General features: G+C 42.8%; 1 pseudogene; it reads left to right on the forward strand.

The window, feature by feature from the left end:
* The first annotated feature begins 169 nt into the window (after nt 1-169).
* On the forward strand, nt 170-21,180 carry LOC116893498 (annotated as a pseudogene).
* The last annotated feature ends 743 nt before the right edge of the window (nt 21,181-21,923 follow it).

Below are 21,923 nucleotides of genomic sequence, written 5' to 3' on the forward strand. Positions count from 1 at the left end.
GAGTCTGTCCAGGCCTCTGGGTTTCATTTCCCTCTGCAGAGAGATGCTACCTCCATGAAAGACTGGTGAGAGTGGAGTGAAGAGCATGTCTGTACAGGAGAGCAGTGACCGAGAGTGGTAGAGGACATCAGGAGAAACCTTTCCAGGCACTCAGGGCTGGCAGCAGGACATGCCTCCTGCCCCAAAGGTAATGTGTGACCCCACTTTAGCCTGCAGAGTCACTGAACATGATGCTGGTCACCCTCCTTCCCTTACCTCCCCTCCTCCATGCTAAGTGGTACATCTGTCCTCTTGCTAACCCTCAACTGCTAACCTTGGAACCCTGCTGGGCAGAACCAAAGTTGGAGTGAGTCAAAGCAGGCCTTACTACTCTATAGAGGACCCTGAGCTTATAGCTTAGAGAGTGAATACCCCATGTAAGCATCAGCTCCTGAAGCCTCTGCCCGGTCCTCACCCCACCCCACCCCAGGAACATTCTTGAAAAACCACAGAATGTACTGACTGATAGTCACCTGACTGTCCTCTGTGGTTCTGAGTCTGCAGAAGCCTGGAAGGCATCTAGGATAATGTACAGAGAAGCTCAGATCTCAGCTCTCTGGCAGAAAAGAATAAGAAAAATGTAAGGAATTGGTGGTCTGACTAAGAAAGCCTCTGCTGCTGTTGTTGGTTTGTTGGCATTGAGAGTGTGTCGCTGGGGTCCCCTCTAATCACTCCGTTCCTGCTTTTGTTTGCTTCTGGGTAATGAGGCCTATGCTCACTCTGCTCTTTGTATGCAGTGGAGAGAAAGGGAGAAAAAGGCTTCCAGACCCAACCTCCAATTCCACAGGAGTCTTTGGTCCCTGTCAAAGCTCTTTGGAGGTGGGTGGAACTCCAACAAGTTATGTGGGACACAGGACATGAGTTGGACATTGTAATTCCAGGGACTCATCTTTGCAACCCAGACCCTAGAAAAAGCCTTTGAAAGTGGTGACTATGACAGCTGTCCAAGGTGATAGCCAGGAAGCCACATTGGCCAGAGATTTCCTGATAACATCTCAGTGCCATTATTGTTTATCTGATAGAGAAGTAAATGGGGAGGAGTATTATTATACAAAGTGGATTTGGGTGTATGCCTGGCTGGGTTCAGTAACTTAGACTATCTGAATGACTCAGTTGTCTGCTGGCTGGTCATACACAAAATGCAGTGTCCCTCTGGCAATACATAAGAACCTGGGCTGACTCAGAGAACATACACAAATCAAATGATACAAAGTAACGAACAGGGTGGAGAGGAGCCAACAGCAATGTCTCATCTCCCAAGATGTGTTTCAGGGAAATTCCATGTAAATAAAGACTAGAGAGACCATGGGGAGACAGGGATTAGCAGTCAAAGCAGGTCTGTGCTCCACACCACCCGTGCATAGTTCTGTAGGAATGTCCCACTCCTTTCAAATCATTTTGTATTCCAGCAGCCAGCCTTACTGTGACAACTGAGAGACTGGTGACACTCTACCTGTGAGATGCCTGTAGTGACCACCTTCAGGTAGAATAATACCTTGGGAGAAAAGAGAGATAAGTAGGAAGCTAAGCTCTGAGATGTGGGAAAGAGAAGATACTGCTGCAGAGGGAGTTGAGTGGCTGTCTCAGCGCAGGTCTGAGGGACACAGGAGGTCATTTTTGTAGGTCCACTCCATTGCAGTTATTATGAATGGGAGCCAGAGACTTTGTTCAGGGATTAAGGGTACTTACTGCTCCTGCAGGGGACCTGAGCTTTGTTCTCCACACCCACATCAGGCAGTGCACAACCGCCTGCCTCTCCAATTCCAGGGGATCTGATGCCTTCTGTCCTTCTCAGCTCCTGCATTCTTGTTGTATATATAATCTCACCCTATACACACAAATGCATGTATCAATAAGTATTTTTAAGGTGTTATCTGGACATTCCCCTCTTTATATACCTGCCAGACACCATGCATGATTTCTAAAGAGTCTCTCGCTCAGGCTGGGGAGATGGCTCAGGGTTTCAGAGGACTGGCTGTTCTTCCAGAGGTCCTGAGTTCAATTCCCAGCAACCACATGGTGGCTCACACACAACCATCTGTAATGGGATCTGATGCCCTCTTCTGGTGTATCAGAAGACATCGACAGTGTACTCATATACACTACATAAATAAATTTAAGAGAAAAAAATAGTCCCTCCCTCTACACAGCGGGAGTCCTCAGAGAGTAAATGCACACATAGCTAAAGATTGACAGAGAGAGGGAGCACATGTGCATGTTCCTATGGGAGTCATTAGAGAGGAAGGTCAGGATGAGAACTGTAACTCCCATTGGGAGATGAAGACAGAGTCACACCCTACCAGTCTAGATTGAATTCTCAGGGGTATCCATGCCCACATCCTCCATGTAAGCTGCCAGGCTGAGGCTTGCCCAGGACATCAACAGAAGGCCTGAAGGATCCCTGAGCTCCATCCCTTCGAGATCCCTCCCAGAAAGCTACGTGGAAAGAGTTTTAGCTATCAGATACTTCCAAATTACTACTCAGAAGGAGGAAAACTGGACATAGAAAATTGATTTGAGAGATTAGCAGTTTTAGAAAATGTCTACCAAGCTATAGGCACTTTCCTTACACCCATTTAATCCTCTCCATATCTCCTCTAAGTCCTCTGGTGCCACACTGCCCCCTGGTGGCAGTTTGCCCTCTGGTGGCAGACTGCCCTCTGGTGGCACACTGCCCCCTGGTGGCACACTGCCCCCTGGTGGCACACTGCCCCATGGTGGCATACTCCCCTCTGGTCACAGAGCAAGTGACAGAGGCTTGTCCTAGTGTCTTCCAATTTCTTGTACCTAAAAGGTAGTTAACTGAGAGGCAGTAGGTTATGATGATGTAGAAAATCTCTGCTATTTTAGATACAGACAGTTTTCAGGAGTGGAAGTATAATGTGTACATTGTTTGCTTTCAAGGAAGTTAGGTCAAAATGAAATTAGGTTTTGGTGGGGGAAAAAACTGGAGGGAAGTGTTGTCTGAAATGTGATATCCCCTGATGTCTTAATTGCAGGCAAATGTCAATGTGAAGGACAGTCCTGTGAAGGATAAACGTACTGATTTCTTTCAACACCAGAGAAAAATGACTGATGTGGTGTGAAAATGTGTTTCCTTTTAAAATTTATGTATTGAAAACTAGTCCTGACAGGCCTGCCTGCAGCCATACTGAGTAGGCAAGCAGAACTGAAGACTTTCAGAGATCCTCTGACTGCCGCAGGGTGCAATGGGTGCCCCTATGATGAGCAAGTATGTGGTGGACACAAAGAGAGAACGAGAAGGGGAACGGATTGTGCAAGGGCTGAAGCCATCTCGGAAAGACTAAAGCAAGTTAATTTTCTGGTGATGGTCCACCATTTTGCTTGGCCTGTGATGGGGTGATCTCTGAGATGTAGGTTTCTTAGAGGCTTCATCCCTGGGTTGCTTCTCACTTCTGATCTGCCTTTCCTGCCATTGTTACATAGCCTAATGATTCTTGGGCATTGGCCCAACCTCTTGGGCAAATTTCCTGCAGATCGACATGAAGATGATCTTTCATGAACTAATGCTGTTTAGATGAATTCAATTCTATAGAATTCTTTATTTGAATCAAATGATTCTAGGAAGAATGTTTTAGGAGATGATTTTAGTTGTTTTGACAGGAAGATAAAGTTGTGGCCCCTTCTCATAGAATAGTAAATGAAGGCTACATAATAAGGAATACAATGACCTTTCATGAATTACACTAAGAAGAGACATAGGCTTGGGACAAATGTGTGATCAAGGAACAACCTTCTAGGTCAGGTCCAAGGATGAGTCCACAGGAGTGCACTATGATAAGCAAGGCCACGTGGTACTGTCATTTTGAACTTATAATGAGCTTATAGAACAAAACATTGCTTTGAACTTCTAAACTTCTGTAACTCCCCTTTTGTATAGAATTTTATCTATGAGGTAATTGTCTAAAGAACTTATTTCTAACGTGTAAAAAGGCTGAGAGAAGAAATGAAGAGTGGCTGTTGGCGCTTAGCCCCATATGTACGTACGTACATACATACATACATACATACATACATACATACATACATACATACATGTGTGTGTGTGTGTGTTATCTCTGTAAATGATTTTCTTTTCTTTTCTTTTCTCTCTGGTTCACAAAGAGTTAATGAGTCCAAAGCCTCTATCCTGGTCAGCAAGAGGCCCTTGAGCCAGGGAGAAAGAGCCTAGCAATTAAGCATTTTTCTTCCCTTCTTCTTAGTCCTTCTGCTACTGCCAGTTTATTAACAGAAAACAGTGACATTAGGCACAGATCAGTGTGAAACCAGTACGTATTAGCACAAAATAATAAGAGAGAGTTACAAAGTCCGAGATTATCAGACTTTGACATTCATCTGGGAAAGTCTTCCAGTCTTCCTTTAACCTGGGGTACATCATTACATCTGTGATGTCAACCTATATTTCGTGTTGACTATATTAAGAGGCTAAGCAGGGCCTCCAGTTCTTCTGACACCCCACAGGGGTTAGGATACATACTTGCCACAACTGGTCTTCTCAACTCTAGTATGAATACAGAGTAAAATCTGACCTTTTTAACTACCATGAAATGTAAGACTAAGGTCCATATGTCATTCTGTGGACTATCATAAAGTTTGCTGAGGAAGAATTCAGGAGCTCCAAAAGAGAAAGCACCACAGTGCCAGTTCAGCATTGCCCTGGTTCAACTTGGGCTCTAAGGCGAAAGTCTATGATTTTAACTTTTCCACTTATGTCCAACATAATCTTATATGGTTTGAGTTCCCTATGTATTATACCATGCTCATGGCATTAGCTCACAGTTGCTCTTATTTCCCTAAATATTTGCCTGACCTTATCCTCCTCTAGGTGGCCCCATTTTCAGGTGTTATGGCAAAGCTGTTGTCCTTCACCAAGCTCTTACTTGAGGAAGTAAGTTGCTGTTCAGGTTGTTGACCATCATTATTGTCTCTGCCTTGGTCATGAGTGGCTGGCACCATTGCTTCTTTAGAATCAGTTTGATGGCCATGGGGCAGCCAGTGAGCTGATGGTGTGGTAGTGGGACCTTGGCGTTGCTCCTATGTCCCATGGTCCTTAAGACATTTTATTGAGAGTGGAAGTTTCCCTCCTCAGAGATTCTGCTCAGGTCTAGGGTGTGGTAACTCCTCCTTACTATGTGTAAGCACTGTAGTTCAAAACTACAAATATTCCCTAGAAATAACTTAAAAAGAACAGAATAAAAATAATGAAAAAGTGTAGTGAATCAGAAGCTAAAATCACTATATGTGTTAACTCAAAATGAGCAAAATGTCTTGTGGATTGCTCTTTGTATTTTTGGCTTTCTCAAGAGGATGGGCCTGTAGTGCAATAGATCACATATTCAGATGATGTCAGGTGAAATATTAGTTAGCCAAATAAAGGCTACAGCCTGTGATTGGGCATTGGAAGGAAAAGGTAGAGCCAAATGTTTTGGAGAAGGAAAAGAAGAATAGAGATGGAGGATGGGGGCGAGAAGGAGATAGGGGAGGAAGAAGTTGAAAATGGAGCAGACCCATGAGGCCTGGAGGAGCCACAAATAGGTAGAGATTTCATAGATTGGCAATAGAGTAGTGTAGTAGTGTACTTGTCCAATCTAAGCACTCAGTTTGTATTTGTATTATTGAGTTTTCTGTTCTTTGCATGGGCATTTTGGGGTTAGAGATTTACCACTATAAATCTGGCTAGTATAATATAAGCCTGTTTTCATTTCAAGAGACTAAGGCAAGTCCTGTGAGAGGAGCATTAGCCAACCTTCTTCATTTCAGTCGGAGGGGGTAGATGTGATGAGAAATGTAAGCAGTCCAGGTATTTCAGATTAAAGTGGTTTGTTACCATAGCAAACTAACAGCAGGAACCAGGACAAGATGACTGCATAGAACTAGCCATGTGGGGTGAACCTAACCACTGATACCAGAGCATAGAATGAATTAGCAGGGGTTTAATTTAAAACTACATGCAATAGATGACGTCGAGTGTGGTAGTCAACAATCCACTAGGGAGTTAAGATTCTTGTCCTAGGGATGAGAGAATTAGATTCCTGAATGAGCAGAGATGAGTCCAGGGACTCCAGCACATGGGAATCTTAAACAAACACAGGGATAGACAGACCCAAATCAGGCTCTGAGTTCTCCTCCTGTAAAAAGAATCAGTATAATGAATGGCTCCAGAGAGGGAGACTGAAGACTGCCTGCTTTTAATAAAGTTTGGTTTAGTTGTTTCTAATTTGTTTTTTGGGTTTTTTTTTTTTTTGGTTATTTTGCTATTCTCTCAAAAGTGGGTTAAACATCCTGCTTTAGCAGAATAGAAAAAGGCTCCTACTGTGCTTGTTTGGTTTAGTTCCCTCGTTTGAGAATTTAATTTTCACAATGTGTTTGATTTTGAGGGTTTTTGTTTGTTTGTTTGGTCGGTTGGTTGGTTTTTCTTTCTTTCTTTCTTTCTTTCTTTCTTTTTTTTTTGTTGCTGTTGTTGTTTTGCTATTCCTCTGGGAAAGAGATCAAGCGAAAAGTCTTTCTGATTACGGGCTAAAGGATATGCTAATTCGGGAGAAAGACCTTATGTTTCTGCTTATAGCAAAAGTAATTAGACCCTGGACTCCTTCTGGAGTTCTCTGAGTCAGAAAGGGCAAAGGGAGCCCCCCCGAAGAACTAGAAAATTCAAGAGAACCAAACAAAAAGGTAAATATTCCTTTTGCCATCCTTCCCATGGCATGAATGAAGACTTATGATTGGTTATTATTAAATGTGGCTCATAAAAACACATGCTCAAATAGCAGCGTTTTATCTTAAGTAGTCAAGGTATTTCATGTTAAACTGGTTCACAATTGGCTTAGCAATCTTTCCTCAGGATCCAGAGTAACACAGCTGCATAGAGGTAGCCATAGGGGCTGGGTGAAACTCTGATGATGCCTGTGTTTAGCCAGACTTAGTGCGGGGTTATTTTAAAATTACATGTAAAAAAAATGTGCTTGATATAAACTAAAGTCAAAGTTAGAAAAATAGAATATAAATCATGGAAAAGCTATCTAGGAAAAAGCTAAAATCAAAAATCCCAAGTAAAATCCAAACAAATAACCAACCTTGTATTCTGTTCAGCAGAGTCATGAAGCTCTCTAGAAGGAGACAAGAGAGGATGCAGCTGTTGGGCTATCTCAGGCAAACTCTGCACCAGAGCACCTGTTCAAAGAGATTAGGGCATCATTATTGTATCATGGATGTTTACTGGGAGAATGGAATGATTTAACAGCTGAGTTGTGGAATTCTATAGATCTATAAAATAATCCGCAGTGGATAATACAAAGTTATGAAATATCTTCCAGCTTTTTAATCAGAACTATAAATTTTCAATCTAGCCCATGGATGCTGAGGGTAACTGTGATTTCAAGGTCATTTCCAATCATCTATGTTAAGTGTTTTGACTCAAGGAAACTGGCATTGCCATAGATGAAATCAGTTAAAGGCATATTTATTTCTGCTTTGCCAAGTAACTGGACAAAAGTCAGTTCAAAAAGTTGCCATTATTGAGTGTACTTTTTTCCTCTCACTTACTTTATGTATTTTCTCACTTATTTAAATTTCCTTACCTGTATGCAGTGAAATATGGTCTTATCAACCCTAACTTCTCTCCTCCAAATTCTAAAAGATTCCTCTCAGAATCCCCCTCTTGACTCTATAGCCCCGGTTGTTCTGGGACTTGCTGTGTAAATCAGATTAACCTAGAACTCACAGAGGTCCACCTGAATCGGATCCTGGGTTTAAAAGTCAGCACCACTAAACCACACCTGTGTGTGTGTGTGTGTGTGTGTGTGTGTGTGTGTGTGTGTGTCTGTACAGAAACACATACATGCAATTTTTGCATCCCATCAAGCCCTGTTAGTGCTAGTCATACATGCATATTGTGTGCAGCTCCTCACCCATGCATGATGTGCAGACAAATGCCACATCTGTCACTTTACTCAGTTAACATATACTAATAAAATGTTATGGTGTTTTCAAATTTATATGTATATGTATTGTATATGTATAATGACACATTGTATATACTTGTAATGGCTATTCCTGGTTGTGAACTTGACTATATGTGGAATGAACTACAACCCAGAATTGGAAAGCTCACCTTTGATCCTGATTTTGAGTCTGGGAGATACAAGTTTCTGAACTGGATCTAGGCATGGAGATCATGAGGCAAAGTGGCTATGAATCTCAGAAGCTTAAGGCAAGGAGATCTCTGAGTTCAAGGTCACCTAGGACAAAACAAGTCCCAGATCCAGCTGTGGTGGTACGCACCTTTAATCTGGGGCGCACCTTCTGCTGGGGATTTACATAAGGACATTGGAAGAAGGAAGAGTCTCTCTTTCGTCTGTCTGCCTGCCTTGTGGGACTGAGCCACTGCTTGATCCTTGGACTCCCATTCATACCTGCTGCTGATCATGGTTGGGGAGTTGGACTACAGACTGCAAGTCATCAACCAATTGTCTCTCTGTAAAGAGATTACCCATAAGTTCTGTGACTCTAAAGAACCCTGTATAAGACAGTTCTCTTTTATAATATATAATTTCTATTTATATAAATATATATAATGTAACTTATTTTATACATAATTATATTATATACATCTCTATCTATGTATATATATATATATATATATATATATATATATATATATATATATATATATATATATATATACACAGGTTGTAGGCCTACGAAACAGTAACACACTGCATACTTGTTGCCTTGTCCCTACTCCCTCCTGCAGGGGAGAAAATGGACCAGACTCACCAATGAAAAAGGTAAACTAAAATGTTAACTACTGGGTGGAAATACAGATGGTGTGCACATAAAATTACATCTTCTTGATTACTACTTTAGAAATTTTTCTTAATTTACTGAAGTCACTTTCTATGATACATTATTATATGATTTACTATCTCATAGCTATTAAGGTAATTATTTTGATTGTTGGAACAAAAGTATACACATTCAGTTGTGCTACTTCCAGTAATTTCTGGGTAAGGCTTCATGCACACGACTGCATTGTTTAATGCTTCCCTATGGGATCCAAAGCTCTTTTGTTGTTATATTATGATCTCTAAGCAGAATATTGATGATCCTGAAATTATATACCATACCTAAGATTTTTCTCAAACATTTTATTAGCTTTCCATAGAATGCTATTTTAAGTGCATTTGACTGTTCAGTTCCAGGGTATGAATTCCAGTAGAGCACTTTCTGGATAATATTTCCTTACAAAGTGTTGTTAACTGCTTGCTACAAGAAGTTAATTTCTGGTTTTGAAATTTAAACCTTATGTTTAAATAGAAGATAGAGAAGGCAGATGCTGGATTATTTAGTACCAAGCTGGTTTTCTGTCCTGATGTGGGTAAGGGCTGGTCACATGAGGTGTTTCTCATTCCTTCAGATTTGTAGCTGTTTGAGACTTCATAAATAATCATTTTGAATATTCCAAGGCTATGGGCATTTTCTCACGAAATTGTCTGTTTTTACAGGAGTATTTTTCTTACAAGTTTGGAGCCATAAAATAGAAACTTTCCTAACTAGTCAAGCTTCGAGGGTATATGAGGGTAGGATTTTGCTCATTTCCTGCTGTGTGATTTCATTGTGCTGTTCTGACCTTGTTTTTGCATAGGCTGCTGGCCAGTATAAACTGGAAATCTATGTTATGTTGTTGTCCAAGGAGGAGGTGTTGCAGATGTGGTCAGTACTTGTTTTAAAGGAAACAGTGAAGCGCATTCGGCACTTGAGCTTTGTGAAATACTGTGCAGATGCTTATAGATGTGAATGCTGTGTGGTGTGAAGAACACTGCAGTTCATTGAATATGGTGTGAAGAAGGTTCTGTTCACTGACTGTGTGGTGTGAGGAATGCTGCTGTGCACTGACTGTGTGGTGTGAGGAATGCTGCTGTGCACTGACTGTGTGCTGTGAGGAATGCTGCTGTGCACTGATGTTGCTTTCACTCCTTCTTTAAAAGGGGAACAAGAATACCCTTGGCAGGGAATAGAGAGGCAAAGATTAAAACAGAGACAGAAGGAACATCCATTCAGAGCCTGCCCCACATGTGGCCCATACATATACAGTCACCCAAGTAGACAAGATGGATGAAGCAAAGAAGTGCAGGCAGACAGGAGCCGGATGTAGATCTCTCCTGAGAGACACGGCCAGAATACAGCAAATACAGAAGCGAATGCCAGCAGCAAACCACTGAACTGAGAACAGGACCCCCGTTGAAGGAATCAGAGAAAGAACTGGAAGAGCTTGAAGGGGCTCGAGACACCATATGAACAACAATGCCAAGCAACCAGAGCTTCCAGGGACTAAGCCACTACCTAAATACTATACATGGACTGACCCTGGACTCTGATCTCATAGGTAGCAATGAATATCCTAGTAAGATCACCAGTGGAAGGGGAAGCCCTGGGTCCTGCTAAGACTGAACCCCCAGTGAACGTGATTGTTGGGGGGAGGGCGGCAATGGGGGGGAGGATGGGGAGGGGAACACACATATGGAAGGGGAGGGGGAGAGGTTAGGGGGATGTTTGCCCGGAAACCGGGAAAGGGAATAACACTCGAAATGTAAATAAGGAATACTCAAGTTAATAAAAAAAAAAGAAAAGAAAAAAAGAATGTATATTAGTATAGAGTATTGCCTTAAATAATTATATAAATATGTACACATATACTTAGAGCTTGTAAAATGTTTAAATATCTTAATGTTAATGTTATAGAATAGAATACATTTACCTGTTTTATAATTAATTATCATAAGTGATGTGGAGAGGACATAATCTTCTGAAAGCCTGGTTTATTTCCCACACAGCAACCAGGCTGAGGAACCTAAGCATGAGTATTCTGAACATAGACTCCTCTATGACAGTGACCGCTGTTTCTTTATATTTTCTTCCTAGGGCAGCAGAAATCATGACTACAACCAGTTCCATGGTTACCCTGGAGGTTGCAAATCAAGGCATCCTCTCTCACTGCCTGTCCACCTTTCTTACCCAGCCATTGTCCTCCATGGTGCAGAGAGGTAAGAGCTAGTGACTCAAGCCAGGTTAGCCAACATATAGTAATCCTGTATTGAGATATGGCTCCTCCTAAAAGTTACCAAAATCTGGGGCTGGAAAGATGGTTCAGTATTTTACAACACCAGTGTTAGCTCACAACTGCCCGAAACTCTAATTTCAGGGGATTTGAAGCCTTCTTCTAAGTTCTTTGGACACCAGTCAAGCATTCATGTGCACACATGCTGGGCAAAAACTCATACACATAAATTATTTTTATAAAGAGAGGCCCTAAAAGTCCCATGTAGTAGCTCCTACCACAGCTCTTGCTCAGCTCTTCAAGGAAGAAGGTAGTTGAGACTGAGTGCATGATGCTGAGAAATACTTCTGGATCATGGTCCAGATCAGATCTAATGGTACGGTTTCCTAGATATATTCACAGTCTGTTAAGTGCAGTATTGTGAATCCTCTTCTGACCCTGACTCAGCTTTGGAACCTGCACACCCTAGCACCTGACCTTTGTAGCTACAGTATTAACAACAATATCAGTGTCTGACAGCCTAGAATCCTGTTTACTAAAGCATAGAACAGGAAACAATCCTGGCTAGACCATGTGTTGGCATGTTAAAGCAGAACACCATTTACAAACTCAAAGAGGGAAGTGGGTAACAAATGAGTCCCAGGTGAGCAGACAGGAAGACTAAACTGTGAACAGGTGTGGATAATCACACCAGGTGACAGCACCATGTGATGCTGTCATTCTGATGGATAATAATATGTGTGTTATCAGGTGAGAGAAGAGAAGTTGAGTGCTTTTTAAAAATTACTCTAAAAATAGTTACTTTGTTATTTACAAATTACAATTCAGGTGTTGAGAAAATAAATAAGGTCAATTTCCCCCATAGATACATACTAAGTAAATGAAATGTTTTTCTAGACACAATATATGTAAAAGCTTTTGAAAATGTTCATATAAAGCTATTTGTGGTGGCATGTGCCTTTAATGCCAGCTCTAAGAATGCAGAAAGAGGCAGATTTCTGTTAGTTTGGAGTCCCCCTGCCTGTGTAGTGAATTCCAGACCAGCTTCAACTATATTGTGAGACCCTGGGCTCTGTTTTGTTCTGATTGCTTGGTTAGTTTTTCTTTTTTAAGGATAGGCAAAGAAATGTATATAAAAGATCACCCTATTATACTAAGAGCAGTTAGTAAATATAAGAAGTTTTGGTTGCTCTTCAACTCTTAGAACCAGTGAGAGGGAGAGAATGAATGAATTGGCTTTGGTTTCAGTTTCAGATCGTTATGGCTCAAGTAAACCCAGAGCACAGAGTGAAGTTTTTATGAGTTTTATTTTTCTTGGATATTTTATGTATGCACATTTCAAACGTTATCCCCTTCCCATGCTCTCCCAACCCCTGCCCCTGCTTCTATGTGGATGCTCCCGCTCCCACGCACCCATTCCCATCTCAGTGCTCTGGAATGAGGATGCTTGCAGCTAACCATTGCACTGAATATGGGGACCCCAATGGAGGAGTTAGAGAAAGGACTGAAGGTGCTGAAGGGGTTTGCAACCCCACAGGAAGAACAACAATATCTACCAACCAGAACCCACCAGAGATACTAGATAGTAAACCAATAACCAATGAGTACACATGGAGGGATCAATGGCTCCAGCCCCATATGTAGCAGAGGATGCCATTGTCCAGCATCGATAGGTGGAAGAGTAAAGATTTTGAGCTCTATAATAATTCAGCTCAAAACGGCTCCCCAGAGAGTCCTCAAAAGCCTTGGACAGAGGACAGTGATCCAACAAAGCTGCCTGGTAAAGACAGGCTGATGAAAAACGGAGCACATCACCTTTTCAGCCCCAATGTGACAAGAGCAGGCATTCTCTAAGTCACCTTGTCACCCAGAAGCCAGTGAGGCACATTGTACTTTGATCATTGTTGTTTTCATAGAGGTCTCAAATTAGTCCAAAATTAGGATTTTATTTGGAAAACCCTTGACCTTATAGATCAAAAATGCATTGTAAATGTGTCTTCAAAAAAGTGTCAGGTTTCCAAGGTAGTGGAGATCATTTTTACACTTAAAAGAGTGGCTAACAAAGTAGTGAGGATGGAGTATACTGAATAGAGACCCCAATGTCCAAAAGGCTTCAACCTTCAAATGGCTTCACGTATTTACTCTCATGTCTCTAGCACAGATCTCATCTGGTCCTGGAGAAAGTCCTTCTCCTGGTCTGTGGTGTCAGGAGACTTGTAGAGGTGCGTGAAGCCGACTTCTGATACATCTTTGTCTCTGGCTCAGTGCTAAACATCCTGCCCTCAGTGTATGATGGGTATGCCATGGCTCCTGCATTTAAAGGAATGTTATGTTTATTTTACTTGTCATTTAATGGGACACTTGGGTTTTTAACACTATTTCTAATAGATCAGCCTCCTATTCCTGGAGAGAAGTGTGCATATACCACTAGAACAGCAGCTAACATCTGTCTCCACTGGAGACCTCTGCACTGAGGTCTGAGATGAGCTGGAACACTTTCTTACTTGTGAAATATCTGAGTTGTCAGATAAAGTTCCCAACAAATTACATTAACTATCATTCCTGAATTTTGTTCAATTAAGTTTTATTTTTATTATACTAGTCAAATAAATTAATACTAAATTAATGAATATGGGAAAATGAGAATTACTGTAAACAAGTAAATAAGAAACAAGAAGAAATTAAGTCCGTCCTTCTAGGGCTCCTCTAATTTTTGTCATCTCTCCTGCAGGAGATTCAGTCCTTCCTTTTAGGGGGCTACTCATACCTGCAGGTGATTTAGACGCTCTTGAAGGAAATTCTGTCTCCACATTGGGATGTGGACCCTCCTCTTAGGGAATTTACTCTCTAAATCTTCTAACAGAGTATCTGTGATCACCTGGAGACAGCATTATCTGCACTTTTAAACTCTAATTGGTAAAGAGAACCCACAATATGAATTTAAAAACCTCTGAGATATATATTAAGTAATGGAAACCTATAAGTTTTATACTGTTAATTTCTAAATGTATTCAATTGATTATCAAAACTTCTAATATTTTGATGAGATTTACTTAGTTCCTAGATTTCAAACAATAATGGAAGCTATAGTTAAAAGTTTAGTATGTGTTTGGTCAAATTAAGGACAAAATATTTTTGATTTTAATTAAAGATGGTGTAAGACATAGAAATTTTCTCCTACTTTTGTTTTGTTTACTGCTAGGATATAGAAATGCTTTACTTCTGCTGACAGAGGTTATATTCATTGGTCTTGTATAACTAACTCTTCAGTGCTAAACTTTAACAGATTCTGTAGGGTCTCTGCCATTTATAATAGGATTCCATCTACAAGTCGACTGCCTTGTTCTTCCTTTCTGATGGGATGCCTTTTGTTCAGTTTTCCCCGTAAATGATGGATTTATACCATGAGAACAGTGCTGGATAGCAGTGCCAGAAAGGCCTGGGACAGAAACATTTACAAAGTCTGAACCAGCTAGAATGGGGCTTGTGAGAAATTTAGTCAAGTTTGCTCTGACCCTACGAGTCTCTCTTGAGTGCCTTAGCTTGGACAAGATATACCCCAATTCATGTGGTGAAGGATGAAATCCCTGACACTCAGTAGGTGACACTTAAAGACAGTGCCTTCAAGGTGATCGATTCAAGAAGCCTGAAAGGTGGGCTCTGTTGTAATGTCATTGGTGTCCTTGTGAAGGGAGCCCTAGAGCCACAGACACTTGAAGGGTGCAAAGAGAGACCACAGGGCACCAAAAGGAAGCAGCTACCTACAAACTGAGGAGCCAATTCTTGGACTCAAGACTTGGACACAAGCCCACAGAAACCTCTGCTCAGTTCTGGGGGGGCAGCCCCCAAAGATTATACAGCGCATTCGTGGTGTGCCCTGGAGCCTGAAACACGCTGATGTAAGCCCAGCTCTATCTTGCAGTGGATGGGACTAAATATTAATTCCTAAGATTAGTCTCTAAAGGTGAGATAAAGTGGTCCTGAGTGAGGTGCTAAGGTACAGTCCCAGGGTAAAGTTTCTGGACAGCTAAGCAGAGCTGTGCTCTCCTGAAGGAGACTGGAAATTGGAAAGATTGCTCAGTGGTTAAGGGCACTGAATGCTCTTCCAGAGGTCCTGAGTTCAAGTCCCAGCAAACACATGGTGGCTCACAAATGTCTCTAATGTGTTCTGATGCCTGCTCTGGTGTTTCTGAAGACAGGTACAGTGTACTTATATATAACAAATAAAAGAAAGAAAGAAAGAAAGAAAGAAAGAAAGAAAGAAAGAAAGAAAGAAAGAAAGAAATTTTACCTGGTCTTAGTTTTAGAGCAATGAATAAAATGTCTTGAGATTAAATTCAAACCCGTTACATGGACTGCCTGGATCTTTCAGATCTGCAGGAAACATCACAAGGAAGAATAAAATAGGCTGGAGGAGGACGGGGAGCGATCTGATCCCTGCAGCTCCTCAGTGTCCAGCAGCACAGCACTTGCCCTTGGGAGATGACGTCTTTCACTCTTCCAGACTGTTGCACCAACCAGAATTTCATGCTCTGTGGATGAACCTGTAGAAGAGGAGAGTTGCTCTTTGGCCAATATGGAGTTTCCTGACCTCTCAGCAAGCTCACTGCTGACTTTTGAGGTCCCTGGTGGGTGAGCAAAAGAGGAGGCTCACATCAACCTCAAGTTAAGTCAGCCAGGCCCAGGGGGCTCAGTGGTGTCTCTCAGATTCCCAGGCCCTCCCTGAGATTGAACACTCTACACAGTGTAAGAGGAGTAGGGGATAACCAGGAAATGCAGTTGCTGAGGTGGCTGGCTCTGTATGAGGGAAATAAATCACAGTGGGAAGCATCAGGACAGTCAGATAACCTGAGTCCTCCACAGAGTTTAAGTCCAGCTTCACAAACACTCATTCTGTCCACAAGCCTCCTAAACGCAGGCCTCGAAAGATCTGCAATCCAGAGTATTGTATTATACAGTGTCCCTTAGAGATAGGACAAACTTTCCAGTTAGGCCTCTTCTGTTTCACACTGAGACTGGGTCTGTAGTACAGTGGATGCTGATGGGGACTGGCCACAAGTGGCATTCCATCCCACCCCATGCAGAAAATAAACAAACAAACAACCCATCTATCTCCCTCCCTGCAATCCTCATTGTCACCACAAGGGAGTGCTGCTGTCACCTTTTTCTTTTTTCTTTTTTTCTTTTTTTCGGCAGCTCTTCTTACAAATATATGCTGACTTCCCTCAGGGAGATGGATGGATGGATGGATGGATGGACAGAAGGACAGAGCAACAGATGGATGAACAGACAGATAGATAAATAGAAAGATAGAGAAGTGATTTGACTTAATCAGTTTCTTCCAGTCCTACCTTTCTGAGCTAAACACCTTGGACATGGCTGCTGCAATTGCTTGTTCTTCATTTCTACTTTCTTTGGCTGTTCATTCAAGGCAGCCCCCTTAGAATCTGCTCATCTGAATAAAGGCCCATCTGTGGAATGTATAGCTTCTCAGTTAGGAGCTGTGGCGTTCTTGCAAGGAGCTCCCACCTCCGCTTTGGGGCAGTTGCCAGTGTTCTCTACTTCTGAAAGCAGCTGCATGAACCAAACACACACTTGTCCGAACATTCTACCTTGAGTGCATGACTCAGTGCTCTTCCCCCAGGGTCTCTGACAGTTCCACATGCCACAGGGTCACTACTACAAGATCCCTTCCCCAGGACTCCTTCCCCATTGCACCTCCCCCAGGGTCCCTGCTCCACTGCACCTACACCAGGGTCCCTGCCCTGTTGTATCTGGCCCAGGGTTCCTACTCAGTTTTCCCTGCCTTAGGGTCCCTGGCTCACTGTACCAGCCTTAGGGATCCTGTCCCATTGTACCCACCCTACTGCACCTTCCTGAGAGAACCTACTAACTGTCCTGAGGTGCCTTTTTATAAAATCTAACTCAAAGATCTTGCCAGTCAGACCCCATTGTCTTTGGTGGCACAAAGTAGATACTTGGAGGGATTCATCACCTTCCCTTTCTCAATCCCTTCTCCAGTTGGACACATGGAAGCAAAGAAAATGGCAGCAGAACATGAACTATTGACCCAGGATATCAGCACCCCTAGAATTCTCATGAGATGGGCTGCTGTGACTGTGATACAGGGGTGGCAGGTAGACTTTGACATTGAAAAAAACTGAGGCTAGTGCCTTTGCTCACATGTGTGCCAGCACCTAAGCCTAGCTCTAGATGTTCTAAACTCTGAGGGGAGGAAGGAGATCTTCCTACATAGAGGCTGTCCTCTGAATCTGTGCTGGCCAAGGTCAAGTCAGAATGTTTGAACATGCCAGTTCCAGCCCCTGAGAGTTCTCTGCCTGCCTGGTGTTTTGCTGTGCTTTATGTCTGGTGAGGTGAAGATGTGGTCCATACTAGGAATATCTTTGAAGACAACTGCCCTGGGTTCCCATGCTAACATTCAATCAAGACTGACCAGGACCTAAACACCAACAAGACAGTGCCAGGACCATGAGTTCAAAAACCACGAGCAAATGGGTCCTTGATGTCCTTCTGTGCTGATGTGACAGGAGTCAGCACACACAATTCTCCTGCACATCCAATGTCCCTTGAGGAAATCCTCTGTGAGGGCCAGATGACCCTGAATATGTCATGAATATGAACTGTCAGGGTAGGACATGACACTTGGACTACTATGCTGAACTCACCAGTCTCAGATGAATGGACTTTGAAAAGTTTTCAGGACACAGGATAGGGCTGTGGAAGCAAGTGCAGGTAATCCTTGGGAAACACGCAGTTCCTGAGTAGGTTCTGAGAGTTGTAGGATCCACTCCTGAAGAAGACAGCATTGTGTTCAGGGGGTAACAGAGCAGGAGCCTGCTGATGCTATTCATAGTATTGCAATGGAGCAGAAACAATGCCCTTAGGAGCAGGATGTCCTAGCACTCTCAGATCAAGCAGACAGCCTGGGGCTCCTGGCCCCATAGTCCCAAGAGAATGCACTTCATGTGTGAAGCTTCTAAAGTCTGGAAGCTGAGGAAGGGAACACGGACATTGTCTCAGTTACGGGTTTACTGCTGTGAAGAGACACAACACAACCAATGCAGCTCTTATAAGGACAACATTAATGAACACAGGATTGCAGGTTCAGAGGTTCAGTCCATTATCATCAAGCTGGGAGCATGGCAGCAACCAGGCAGGCATGGTGCCAGAGGGAGTGAGAGTTCCACATCTTTATCTGAAGGCTGCTTGGGGAAGATTGGCTTGCAAGGAAAAAGGTCTTAAAGCCCATGCACAATGTGACACACCTACTTTAACAATGCCATGCCTCCTAATAGTGCTACTCCCTGAGCTAAGCATATACAACCCATCACAGACATCTTGCAGGAGGGTGGCACTGTTCTATCAGAGAGAACCCTCCGCTCCCATTCATATATTGAAATCAACCCTGGATAGGGCACAGAGCCCTGCATACATCCTTTGACTCAGGGAAGCATCATATGAATGAGATTTGTTTCCAGAAGCACACATGACTCTCCAGGCCTCACTTCCAGCCAGGTCCTAGGGAGTCTCCAGGGCTAAATTCTGTCTCTTCTTTTGCAGAAGTGAAATAAAATAAAAATTCACACTTCACAATACAGCGAATAGCAAAAAATGGTGAAAGGTTTAAATACAATGGATTAGTACCTGAGCATGAGGATTGACTTTACATGAAAAGTGTTTGGGTGCAGTACAGTATCCTCTTCCATCTACTTGGTGGCCTGTATGTCAGGGAGATGTGTGTGTGTGTGTGTGTGTGTGTGTGTGTGTGTGTGTGTGTGTGTGTGTGCATGTGAATGTCTGTGTGTGTATGTGTGTGTGTGCATGTGAATGTCTCTGTGTGTGTGTGTGTGTGTGTGTGCACGTGCCCATCCCCTTTTGCCCCTTGTATCTATATTACCTGCACCTCAGTGCAAGAGAGTGTAGAGGCCAGAAGTCACCCCGGCTGCTGTTCCTGAGGTAGGTCCTCAACCTTATTTTCAAGACAGGCTCTCTCACTGGCCTGCAGCTGCCCAAGTATCTTGGCTGGATGACTACCAGGGATTTGATATGCCAACCCCATAATATCAGATTAAAGGCCTATGTAGATGGTTGGCTTCTTATTTATAGATTGACTGATTTTTGTATGAATACAAGAGATAGATTTAGGCCATATATTTGCAAGATCACTGGCTATTTCCTTACTGAGGTTTCAATTTTTTTTTTATTCTTTATTAGGATGTCTGGTTTTATTTATTGTGGTATTTTTTCTGTTCTTACGTGGTATATTATTGTTTTGATTATTTACATGTGTAATTTTAGCTCCTGTATTGCTACATCTTTTTCACTATTTGATTCCTACTTTTTATTGTTATTTTTAGATAGCATCAGTACTGATAAAATGTCTACACAGAGTGAGGAGGAGTTACCACTCCATATCCCCAAGCCCAGTATCTCTGAGGAGGGAAATGTTCACTCCCAATACAAAATATTGAGGACAATTGGGCAAGGGAGCCTAGCCAAGGTCCTCCTGGCCCACCACCGGCTCACAGGCACCCCAGTGGCTGTCAAAGTTCTCCTAAAGTACAAGCAGTGGTTCCAGCAAGCTATGACGGAAGCAAACATATAGAGAAAGATCAACCACCCGAACATCATCTCGCTCCTCCAAATCGTTGAGAGCAAACCTAGAATACGCCTCATAATGGAGCTGGTGGAAGGCCAACAGAGAGTCAGGGCACATAGAGGAGGACCAGGCCCGGGAAATATTTAAACAAATAATATCAGCAGTGAGCTACTGCCATGGGCCTGGTATAGTTCACAGGGACCTCAAACCAGATGATATTATGATCGATAAAAACAAAAAGGTCAAAGTCCTCGACTTTGGTCTTAGCACCCAATTTCAACCGGGACAATTGCTAACCCTGCACTGTGGTGCGTACTCTTTTTGTGCCCCTGAACTCTTCCTTGGCCATCTATAAGACGGGCTAAAGAATGACATGTGGACCATAGGAGTGGTCTTGTGTTATATGGTGGTGGGAAAGTTCAAATTAGATTCACTGATCATCCAAGAGCTGCAAAGACAAGCTGTGGCAAGGGTGTATCCTTCCTCCTGTGGGGTTTCAGAAAAGCTGGAGGACCTCCTTAGTCATTACTGACAGTAAATCCCAGCTATAGATCAACAGCCACAGAGGTGATGAAACACTCCTGGTTGAAAGAACACTGGAAGGGGTTCTCAAGTCCTTATGGAGAACTACTCCCCCTCACACCAGACCCTGCAATTTTGGATGTAATGGAATGTATTGGATTCCAAGCCTCTGTAATAAAATACTCCCTAATAAAAAGAAAATATAATGAGGAAATGGCAACTTATTGCTTCCTACAACAGCAGGCTCTCCCGGGGTATGGCTGCACAGCCCAGGCACAGCAAGTGAGTCCAGTTACAGCCCCATTTCCCTAGCCTTGCTGCTGCTGCTGCTTTCAGATTACAACTAAAGAGGACTGGAAGTGTGCTAGTTCTTGTCACCTTGCTACTGTCATCCTCCCATGGTCAAGGTCTGGCTATGGCCAGAAGGCTAGTCCAAGAGGAGGCAGAAGATCCAGTGTCCCTGGTCTTCTCAGGCCACTCCTGAAGACGCCTACACAGGACCACTATCACAAATGTGCCGTGAGTGTCCCATGCGTTCAAACAACAAGCATCTTCAGTGAGAAGAGTAGCAATAAGGAAATCAAAGAAGACAACCCACTCTCCCACAGAGCCCCATTAGAGGATAAGCCCATCCCCAGCAGGGTCCGGCACAGAGGTTTTAAGGGGTGGACCAGGAATATAGCAAATGCCCTGATAAAGCTGTGTTGCTGCTTGCCAAGGAGAAAGAAACCTCGCCTGGGGGAGAACAGCAACTAGCCCTGGAAATGAGTCCACAGGGAGAGTCCAGAGTACAAGCAGCAGGCACAGCCCAGGTACCTTTGTGCTTTGTCCTTTCCAGTTTGCTCTATGCTGGTCCTTCCTCTGTCTCTGGTTTCCATTTTCCCCACAATTCTTACCCTGTACCTTCTCTAAGTTCTTTATGATGTTTCCCTAACAAAAAGCCTTCTCCCTCTTCTTGATTCATCCTCTTCCCAGCAGGGACTCAATATGAATGATGTGTATGCCACTCTACAGAATTGTCTTGCTGCCCAATCCCTTTACATGGACTCTATCTCCCCCTTAGGACAATAACTCCCACAGGGTGATGACTAGAGGGTCATAGGCTCATAGCCTCATCCTTGGGCTACTGGTCCTAGCACATGTGGTCATTAATTACAAGTGCCTCAGAACAGATTCTTATCTTTTCAAAAGTAACATCACATTTCAGTAAGTCTCAAAACTAATAACAAGGTTTGTCATTGAATAAGTATCAACAGCCTAGTTTGTGGGTTATTGTTGATGGTCAGAATCCTGCATGCATGCATATTGTTTTGCATACTGTTTTTTTTTTGTTTCTAAGACCTAGTGATATATAGAATTTTATAGGTAATATTTCTAAATGGTTTCTTTCAAAGACCTCAACTGAGAAGTAGAAAAAAGAAGTTATAATATAGTAAGGCAAATCAAAGCCCCAAATGGTAAGCTAAGAATTCTACCTCATTGTCTTTTTTATTTTTTGGCTTGGAATAAATTGTCTTGTCTCTTTCACAGTGCCATCTGGAAATTCTGTCATGTCCTGAGTATAAACAGGAGGTGACATCAGTGACATGGCCAAGGAAAAGACACCAGCTGAAGCTACAGCAGCAACAGGAGTAGAAGCAATAGCACCAGCAGCATTAGCAGTAGCAG

This window comes from Rattus rattus, chromosome 2, assembly GCF_011064425.1.
Source record: "Rattus rattus isolate New Zealand chromosome 2, Rrattus_CSIRO_v1, whole genome shotgun sequence".
NCBI lineage: Eukaryota > Metazoa > Chordata > Mammalia > Rodentia > Muridae > Rattus > Rattus rattus.